The sequence below is a fragment of the Cupressus sempervirens genome, chromosome 6, assembly GCF_028749045.1.
Source record: "Cupressus sempervirens isolate cs-2001-9-10 chromosome 6, ASM2874904v1, whole genome shotgun sequence".
NCBI lineage: Eukaryota > Viridiplantae > Streptophyta > Pinopsida > Cupressales > Cupressaceae > Cupressus > Cupressus sempervirens.
The window spans coordinates 200242774-200253303 of NC_143123.1; the positions used below are offsets into that span (position 1 = coordinate 200242774).

Genomic DNA, 10530 nt, shown 5'->3' on the forward strand with positions numbered 1-10530 from the left:
CGTCAAGGGGACTCAAAAATGATTCCACCATGACTTTCAAAAATACATAATTAGTGCCATCAAATTGGGGGAGCCTTGTAAGTGAAACTTTTTCTCCTTAGTGAGCAATGAGGACACTTCCTATAGACCAAGATCAACCCTAGGACAAACCTATATGGAGGGACCCTATAGTCTGATACCCCTTGTTGGAAGTGAATCAATCTTGGGAGGGGAGAGGGGAGGGTGAATAAGAGTGACCTCAAAATTTTTCAAGACTGAAAACTTTTTTGACTCCTTCAATATTGAAGTATGGAAAGCTGAATGCTTCATCAGAAATGAAATACCAACTTGACAAGACAAGAACATATTATTATCAACTTAACATAAAGTTTTCAAAAAGCATTTGTATAATCATTCAATGTAAACGATGAATGATGTTAAGTGTTCTTTGTTGTTCCAACTGAGACAAAGACTTCAACATTTAAGCATGTATCTAAATAATGTAACCTTGCTGTTTAAATCAAAACTGAAACATGATTTGCAACATGGGGTATATAAACATTTAGACAGGAATTCAAATGAAAGCTCAAGATAAAGATAAGGTATCAGAGCAACTTTGCTAAAAGAACCAATATACTTAAATCATGAAGAAAACTAGTTTAGCACATGATGCAAAGATACCAATATTTGCTAAGTGGAAAACCCTCCTGGGTAGAAAAACCACTCCATATCTAAATCCTTTTATTATTCTAACAAGCACCAACTCAAGTACATTTGTTTAGTAGCACCAATCCCTATATCAACTTTTCACAAATGTTTAACTCAGCAGTGAATAATCCTACAAGTGAAACATAGTCTTGTAATTATAAGATTATTAAATGTTCATGAAGAGAATGATATGCAAGATAGTACAATATGTGTCTTTGTGTTACACAAAATTTTTAAATTCCTTTTGAGTGCACACACTATCACTTTGTACCATAAGAAAAGAGTTTTTTAGTAGTCACACATTTTCTTTAAGTACATGTATGTGTACATACACTTGTTCTGCACTATATACATTTACACATGCACCTTCAAAAAAAATAATTGCCCCATAGTAATTTCTAGAACTATTTGAGAATAACAATCTGAATAAGTCATCAAATTGATACAACTGCTTTGAGAAAGTAACTATTTGTAACATAGAAGAAATCAACATTTTTAACAAATAGTCTGATCACAAATTCTTCCATGGTAACCCTCGAGTTAGGGTTCAAAAACCTTAGAAGGATTATGTAAAAGTTTAAACAAAATGAACTTGTCTTTAAGAATGCAAACTCTTGTGTTGGGTTACAAAGCCTAGTTAGGGTTTTGTTACAACAAAAAAAATGTGTTAAAAAAATTGTTCCTGTTACCCTAGTGATTCCCGAGTTAGGGCATCTTTACAACATGTCGTAACAAGAAACGTAGTTTGTGCACAATGCAAACCCTTGACTCAAACTCATGAAGAATTAATAATTACCATAGTTTCATTTTAAATATTTCCAAAAACTTCTGCAACTATCAAACATAGCATGAGTCAACTTTGAATCCTCGAGTTAGGATTTTACTCAAGACTCAAAAATAAACAGTTACATTTCCATAACTAAATCTTTTCAATTTCAACTAAGGAATAAAAACCTTTCAATGGCTATTGAATTTCAATCATGAAATTTTACTTTTTCAATCTGATCCTTAGAAGAAAAGAGTTGAATTCAACTGTAACTGTTGTTTTTAAGAGTATTACCTCTTTTAAAGAAATTGATTCAGCTCTTAACTTAGAGTGAAATAGATTCAAGTACCTGTTAAAAAAATGAAGTGAAAACAACTTGTGAAGATCCCATGAAAACTGCAAGGTGACTCCACCAAATTTGGCAAGAATACCACCAAAAAAATCCTTGCTCCATGCTAACTAACATAGTAAAAACCCATGTGAAATGCAACTGAAAAAAGCCTCTTTGTGACTGTTTCAGGTATTGCATGGCGGAGGCTGTAGGGTTCAAAACAAAATTACAAGGTCACTGGGAGACGGGGAGACTTTGAGGTCTCCGGTACTGGTACGACAATTTTTCAAATAGGAGACGGGGGTACTTGGAGACGGCAATTTTTTTTTTTTTTTTTTTTTAAATTAAATTTTTAATAGTTTAAACTTAAAGATTCTAATACTAAAAGTAAATACAAAACTTGAAAATAGTAGTACTATAAGACTAAAAGACTAAAGTAAATAATAATAGTGTTGTCACATTAAAAATTAAAATAGATTCATAGAGTCAAAGATTTCAAAACTCACATGATCACAATATTGTATCTCATAGACTTTTTTTTTTTGAATATTGCATATGATCACCATCATATCAGATTGATACTCGCTGAGATTATCATTACATATTCAAATTTTAAATTAAAAAAAGTATAGTTTGATGTTGAATTGCCGATACACAAAAAAAGAAGAAGTACACTTTATACAATAAACAAAAAACAAAAATATATATAGTATTAGTATGTCAATGGTACTATCATCTACTCCACAAGGTTGTGATCATCCATCTCAAGGTCTTCAGCTATCATGCTCACCAAAAAATCATCACTCTCCAACTCAGGTTCCTTTGATGGTAGTACAACTGGGGGCAAATGATTAAGGCCATTTGGGTCAACCGCTTCTTCCACCATGGCTACAACATCTCCATCATGTGCAATTTGATCCCATTTTGCTGAGGGACCTTCCATATATGTAGGATCAACACGAGAGAGAAGGCAGAGTGTGCTATGAATGTACACCAAGTTCTCTGCTTTCTTTGATCCCAATCGGTTCCTCTTCAATGAATGAATAAAACCATAAGTGCTCCAATTCCTCTAAGAAGCTGAAGAACTAGCCACTTGTGACAACAATCTTATTGCAAATGATTGCAACTCAGGAGTATCACCTCGTGATAGAATCCAAAATAGTAGGAGATATAATAAATTATAATATAAATATCTTGGAAGTTCAATCGGATATTTGTAAACATAAATATCTATAGAAATATCACAACATAAATATCTACATTTTTAATTTAAATATTTAAATATTTTTGGTTGTTCTTAGTGGTTTTAATTATTTCTCAAATATTTCTAATTATTGTTGGTTCATTTGGAATTTAGAATAAAAATAATTTTTTAAAAGTGTTTCTAATGTTTTTAAAGTAAATATTTTAAATGATTTAATCATTTAAATTATCGGTGGTCTTAATTTTTGCATTAAAAACATTTAAATGAGGGCTAAAATATATAAAATTATTTAATATTATATTTTACATTTATATTTTATCAGGAGACTTCGGGGAGACTTCACTTTTTGGATTAGGAGACGGGGAGACTTCAGGAGACTTTGTCATGAAGTCTCCAACCTTTTTTGAAGTCTCCGAAGATGTGAAAAGTCTCCAAGACGTGTCTCGATCTTCGAGACGCGACTTTTAGGGGGGAGACGGGTCTCCCGGTAACCATGCAAAATTAGCTTATCAATTTAACAAATGAAAATGAACTTTGTTTGCCCTAGACATATTTCAGTGAGCACCAAATAATAATGCAAAGTCATTTGATTTTCACAAAATAAAAGATAATCATTTTCAAGTCCACCAACCATCGTCAAGACAAGAGATATGTTCAACATTTCAATCACTATCCACATGAACAATTGTCTCATTGCTGTCATCAAGGTAACCTGTTAAAACAATGATGTGTAACCAATGAACCCGATAACCAAATGCAATGTGTTTGATAACTGTTAACTCTAGAAATTGCACCCTATCTCTGCATCAAAATACTAGAGATTTCTAGAGAACATTGGATCAATCCAAAGGTGTGGGTGACCTAAAACAAGACTGAACCTCCAGATTCTAGGCCGGTTCCTATAAAAATTTTTCAATGGTATATCACTTGCGAACATATGACTAGAAAAGAAACTTGTGAGGAAAAGGGATATGAAAAGATTGATTTAAAACAAATTCCTAGGTAAAATGGCAATACACCAAAGGTTGTGATTAAAATTGCGTTTTTTTTTTTGAACACAAGTTGACAAAAATTTAGGAATGGATAAACTGATACAATTTTTTGACACATTGATCTACACATAAGTATTTCAAAAGAAGACCAAACACTTGAAGGTATTAAAAGGAACTTAATCACATTTAACACATACAATAACTGGTATATTTTTTGACCTGCATAGAACAATAATAGTCATGGAAAGATGCCTAACAGGACAAATCTTAAAGGTTTCAGTATAACACTATAAGAAATATCAACCATTAATCTGCATACAAAGACATGACACCAAAAATAGATCTCCAATGCTCAATATATTCCTTCAAGGTTCTGAAAATAGTAAATACATTTCCAATCTGAAACAATATTGAAGACGTAGTGAATAATAACCCCCAGGTCTATGATCAGTACTGAATCCTTCTACAAGCACAAGTGATAGAATATGCCAAAAAGAAAAACCTTCTTCAACAACCAATAAATGACCCCCAAAACGAGGAACCACCTTGGGTTGAAATCATGGAAAAAAAAAGCTCCAAAAAAGGAGTCAATCCTCAACAAAATGATGACTCACTACCCTATAATGCCACTAAGTCATAATAACCCCCATGACTCACTCATAACCACCCTCAAAGTTCTCCAACTGATCATAAAACCCCCAAAAATACCTAGTCAAAACCAAATCCGACCCAAACTAAACCCTAAAAAAACTCCTCATGACTTTAAATGATAATTCTAAGTCTTTGAATATAGCATTCCTCATAATTCCTAAGACTAAGTATTTCAACATATGTCTTATTGACCCATTAGTCATAAGACAAATTCAAATTTCCCTTTTTCCCTCTCAAGGCACATGTCGAGTTTATCCTAAATGCTAAATATAGCAAAATATAGAAATACATGCTCTAAAGGTTTGCACATTAACAAGAACATAAAATAGTTTATAGTAACACTACTATATATTCTTATTTTACATACAATATGCAAAAAGATACTAAGTGTTTTCCAAAAACACTAGAACTCACAACCCGTGACATATTCAGGACATGAAAAATAAGAAAAAAAAAACCCCACTTAATGCATCGGACCCCAAAAATTATAGAAAATGAATAAGGGCAATATATGTTACATCTTAACCCTAAAGGCTCGTTTGTTTGCTGTAATCAACCTGGAATAGGGAAACAGGAATAGAAAAATTGGAATAAATCTATTCCAATTTTGGCCCAAAATGAGCATAAATCGAATTCCAAGTATTTTTTGGAATTAGATTTATTCTTGCATTGGATCAAAATTGGAATAGATTTATTCCAAATTTCCTATTCTCGTTTCCCTATTCCAGGTTAATTCCAGCAAACGGTTAATAAATTCATTCATTTTGTATATGTTGTGCCTCTTGGAGAGCTCAATAAGAATGAAGGCATAGGGTTTTCCCTTGATTTTCAGCTGCCATTACTAGTTTCTGGTGTTTTAATCGAGTTTCAGGGCCATTTTTCAAAACCATCACTTGCTGTTGGTATCTCTGTATTCACGTTTTTGCATTCTAGCCGCTAAATCTGGAGTTATTTCGAATTAAAGCCGCCATGAATGAAGGTTTTGAAGAAATTTTCTGCATTCTTGAGAGAATGTGTGATTTTTTTTGTTGGAGATCGCCATGATTGGAGTGCCGAGAACTTGAAGCCACCATGGTTTTATTTCCTTCTCTTTCCTTGAATCGCCATTTTTTGGGTCCTTACTTGCGGCTGTTTGAAGAGGAAGATATTGCTGTTGTTCACCTGTGGCTTCTTTTGCTGTAAGTTAAATGATCTTTTCTTGGCACTCAGACAGCCATAACTCCTTTTGCCATTGCTTGGTATTCTAAAGGATGTCATTATTTATTTTGCTGGGTTATGGAGCGCATTTGTTATGCCTCACGACTTATTATTTGGCTGCTATGCTAGAGAATTTTCTAGGACCTTAACGTTTTGCTGGATCATTCATGCTGGAAGTAATGGTTTTTAAATTCTTTCATTTGTTGTTTTGCTAGAGATTCCATCTCTCATGTAGAAAACGTAACCCTGTAGTTGATATTTACTTGTAAATGTATTTCTCCTTGTGGGTTTTCTCTGTTATTCTTTTGCAATTTTTTTTGGTTTCTAAAATTAAATTATGACGGTGTGACATGAAGGTACTGTTTTTGTATTCTGGCATGAGTTGTGAACCGCCAATGTATGAAGAAAATCTTGCTGTTGTCATTTTACATATTCTTGAGTCTTACATTGGCTTTCTCCAGTCACAGCCATTTTGTTGCTTAAAATGGAGATAAAAACTCTTGCTTGCTGGGATATTTATGAGTTCGATTTTTCTTGCTCATTCTGTTTTATTTTTCCCTTCTGTAGCAGCTTATTGTTTCAGATCTAATCCCTCTCTCTCTTCAAATCATGAGTTGCATTTGTATTTCTGCAGACTTGAATGTTATTTCCAGATTTTAGTCAATTAATGCTGACGTATTACCACATTACTATTTAATCACTAAGTGCTGGTAGAAATTTTAGCTTTACATTACTTTTCCAGCTACCCTTAGTACATGATTTGACTTTCCTGAACATATCATTGATTAAGATCTTCATTGATTTAGATGCAATGCATGTTCATTTAGCTCAAAAATATGCACAAAAATCTGTTTTTTATTTTATTTGTAACACTCTATCTTGGCAAACAATTTATTTTCTTGTTACTCTATTATGACCTCCTGTTGCATTATAACTTGTAAAGGTCTTGCTGAATGCACCTTTCTGTAGTGTGAGCTGCCTCCTGTAGCATTATCAGATTTTTGTTGTTCGCATATGTATCCTTACTGAATGCCTTTTAGAGATTTTTTTTTCTTTTCTTTTCTTTTTCTTTGATCAACATCCACTGTAGCTTGCTGCCCATTATGTCCTTCCTGATAATAGTGTGATCATGCTGTTTGAAGTTACGAGATTTGGATTTGCCAACCTTCTGATACTTGTGGTTCACTATATTACACAAACTGACATTGGGTTATTTCTGCTGCATTCTACATGACCTTGATGAAAGCTGAAATATTTTTTCTAGTGATCTCCTTCATATCACAACTTGAATTTTCTGCTTGTATTCTGGAAGTTGTGATGCATTTTATCTCTTTTTTTTCATTCTGATAAAAATACAGCTACCATAGATAATAACTTTGCTTTATTTTACCTTTTGATTTTTGTTGTTATTCTGTGAAGAAAAATTAGAGAACTCATAACTTTTACTGCAATCTCTGACTGGATCTTCCTGTAGCTTTCTGTTTATATCTACTCATTTGCAATCTTAGTTTATATTGTACTTGCTGAAACAAATTTATTAATAGAAGTAAAAGGTTTCATATGTACATCCCTTTAATACTGTTGTTATCGTGCTCTAGATTAGCTTCATAGGTCCTATTTCTAGTGGGCACGTTGGGCTCAATAACCCTTGTGGGAGCCTATTGTTATATCCGCGTACCCATTAGAAACAGAACACTCCATAGGAAACAAACATGTTAGTAGTAAAGCATTTCAGTATGATAGGTTTCCTTCCTTGTTGATATATATCTTATTTTATGAAAATGAATGACATTTTGGGAAACTGAATGAGATGAATGAGACGCTTGCATTGCTTACATCCGTTGGATCTACCAAATTGCGTTATGAATGTAGGACTTGAATGCATGGATGGAACGCGGCCTGAGGCAGCGGATGGACAGAAAACGACTAGTCATTACAGGCAATGACCAGTGTCCATGAATTCTACTCCTTTGCTTTCTTTTCTGTCATTTACTTTGTACAGTAGAATATATATCAGCAAGTAGGAGACTACTATCACAGTCACTTTGTGTGAGAATTTAATTTTCAGCATCTCTTTTGTAAATATCAATTGTATATTAAAAAAAGAATGAATAATACAAGGACATTTTCTTATTCTTTCAATATAAATGAAAAAGTATCTTTCTGCATCTTTGAATATGAATTTGATCTTTCAGAACTGAATTTTAGCATGAGTTAAAATTAAGTAACAATACCACAATAGAGTTGTCCCCACATGATCAATATAAATAATGTTATATGTATTGTGCTAAACATTATTGCCACAAACTTGAGTTCTGGTCAAGAGGCACTTAATAATATATCAATGTGTGCCATCTTTATGAGTCATTAAATGTCCCAAAGACAAATACCAATCAAACTGCCATCATAGCAATGTCACTGACATATTGGGTTTGTCAGCAAGGACTAATGAGAGGGACAACATTAAGAATTACTTGTACAGATGGTTGCAACATTGTTTTTGCTATTCTTGTTGGGTGGATATTTTGCAACCGATAGTTTTGGGTAAAAATCTAGTTGCAAAATAGGATGACCAGCCACAGCATGTGAGACAGAGTCTCTCCTACTTTAAAAAGAAGGCTCCTCCTTCTCATCGTTCCTTGGATCAACTCAAGGTAAGCAAGAAGTTGAAAGATTTTGTAAAATGGGTGTTAACAATATCCTTTCTTCTTATCTTTTAAGAAAAAATCTACTTACTCATGAAGTGAGTAATAGGCAGGGTGAATCTCTAACTACACTTCTATCAAGAATTAGAAACAGTGATCCTAATAAACCTTAACTAACTCAAAGGCTGGCTGAATATGTATGTAGTGTTCTATTCCCGTCACCTTGCTCAAACTCTGATAAGATACGATGGATTGAATGTCCATATAGTGTAGATGGTGTTTGGAAAGGCAGTACGGTGGTGTTTTGATGGTAATGGCCATACAGTGGCAGGGGAATTAGTTCGTACGGTAGAGTGGAGTGACTGGAGATGGTGTCTGTATAGTGGAAAATACTAAGAATCACTACAAGTCCTAATGCATGTCGTATGGTAGTTGTTAGTGGTCGTACGGTGTTTGTGGGAGGTTGTATGGTGACTTATAGAAGGGCGTACGAAGATTTCAGCAGGTTTGTATGGGGGATGCAAATGGAGAGACAGTACGGTGTATGAAAATTTTCGTATGATGGCAGTGAAGGGTTGTTTGCACAGTGTAGAAGAGGGCTAAGATGTTGTAGAGTGGATTGAGGAAGGAAGGTACAGAGATGTCGATGGTGAGTGGAGGTCATATGGCCCAGGTGGAGGCAATACAGAGATGATAGGAAGTTGTATGGATAGGTATTAGAATACAACTGTGAATGCTATCTTGTCCATATAAATACAATAGATTTAGATGAAATCCGAACACAATAATAAAGATTTGAACACAAATTCTTCAGTATATGTTTGCCAAGAGAGGGTGCTCCAATTTGCCAGATCTGAGCAAAGTAATACATGCAACAACGGAATAGGGTGAGGGTTGAGTCCTACCAAAACTGCACGAGCCAAGTAGAGAAGATCTTTCACTTCCAAAATGACGAATTATAGAGAACTCCAACAAGAATTCGCAGTACTGAGAAATATATCCAAGCATACCTACAGACTTCCTACAAGCTGTGCTTAAATACCCATCGGGAAACTTTTCCGAGGGTGTAGAAAGATAGCCAACAGCGACACAAACTACAGAAACTGTCATGTCCCCTTTTCAAATAATTAAAAAAGAAAATCTTTGCTAAGGCAAGCAGGCCCAAGAAAGTGAAGTTTCGAAAAAAGGGGGTTAATCTTTGGAAACCGTTGGACTAATAAATGAAAATTATTATTAAAATAAGTTTCATTAACCTCTCTTGGACGTGAGTTACAGTTATGCCCTCTTTTAAGGGGTTTGGAGGCATTTTGGGCTCATTCCAGAACTTGATTTTTGCTCATTCTTTGTTATTCTTCAGAGGCTGCCAAACCTGTGGAGAAGGAGACCCAAGAACGGGAGTTTGCAGGTTTCCAGGGAGACCCAAGAACGGGAGTTTGCAGGTTTCCAGGAAGGCTAAGGACGGGAGTTTGAAGCCATTCCATGTGCATGCTCATACAGAGTTTGCCTTTGTGCTGAACAGTGTAGATTTGTGGGTTTTTGGATGTGGTTTTTTGCATGAGTTTGGTGTTTTCAGTTGAGCATTTCATATCAGTTTTGGTTGCTGCTGTATTTCAGACTTTAAGCTGTTAAAATAGAGCTGAATATATGTATTGGGACGTGATTAAACTTCTGAGATAGTTTATTAGTGTCTTTGTGGTGTTTCCGAGCATTTTTGTGTTAATTTCGGGAGCCCGATGAGCATAGTTTTTGTCCTACATTTGTGAGCTGTTTTGTAAAGGCTATATAGATCTGGAAATGACATTTTATAGGCTGTTATGCTGCTCAAATTTCTGTAAAAATGTCTACTTTCAGATTTATTAATAACAGGTGAAGCTGTGAAGCTTTTTGGCACTATTTTCGACATACCCGATTTGGGGTTTCTTAAGAAATTTGGTGGATCTTTGTGATATCAGTTGTTTGATCTTAAAGATCTGATTAAAGGTTGGAAATATCATACAAAATCAAAACAGGGACATTTCAGAAACAAAAAAAAAAGGGTTCGAGATACGCTAAATCAA

At 34.4% G+C, this 10530-nt stretch overlaps 1 long non-coding RNA gene across 1 annotated transcript; it reads left to right on the forward strand.

Moving 5' to 3' along the window:
• The first annotated feature begins 5392 nt into the window (after positions 1-5392).
• Positions 5393-7996, forward strand: LOC149551926 (uncharacterized). Its single transcript, XR_016352832.1, has 2 exons — positions 5393-5809; positions 7701-7996. It is a non-coding gene; the product is annotated as an uncharacterized LOC149551926 (long non-coding RNA).
• Positions 7997-10530: the final 2534 nt, after the last annotated feature.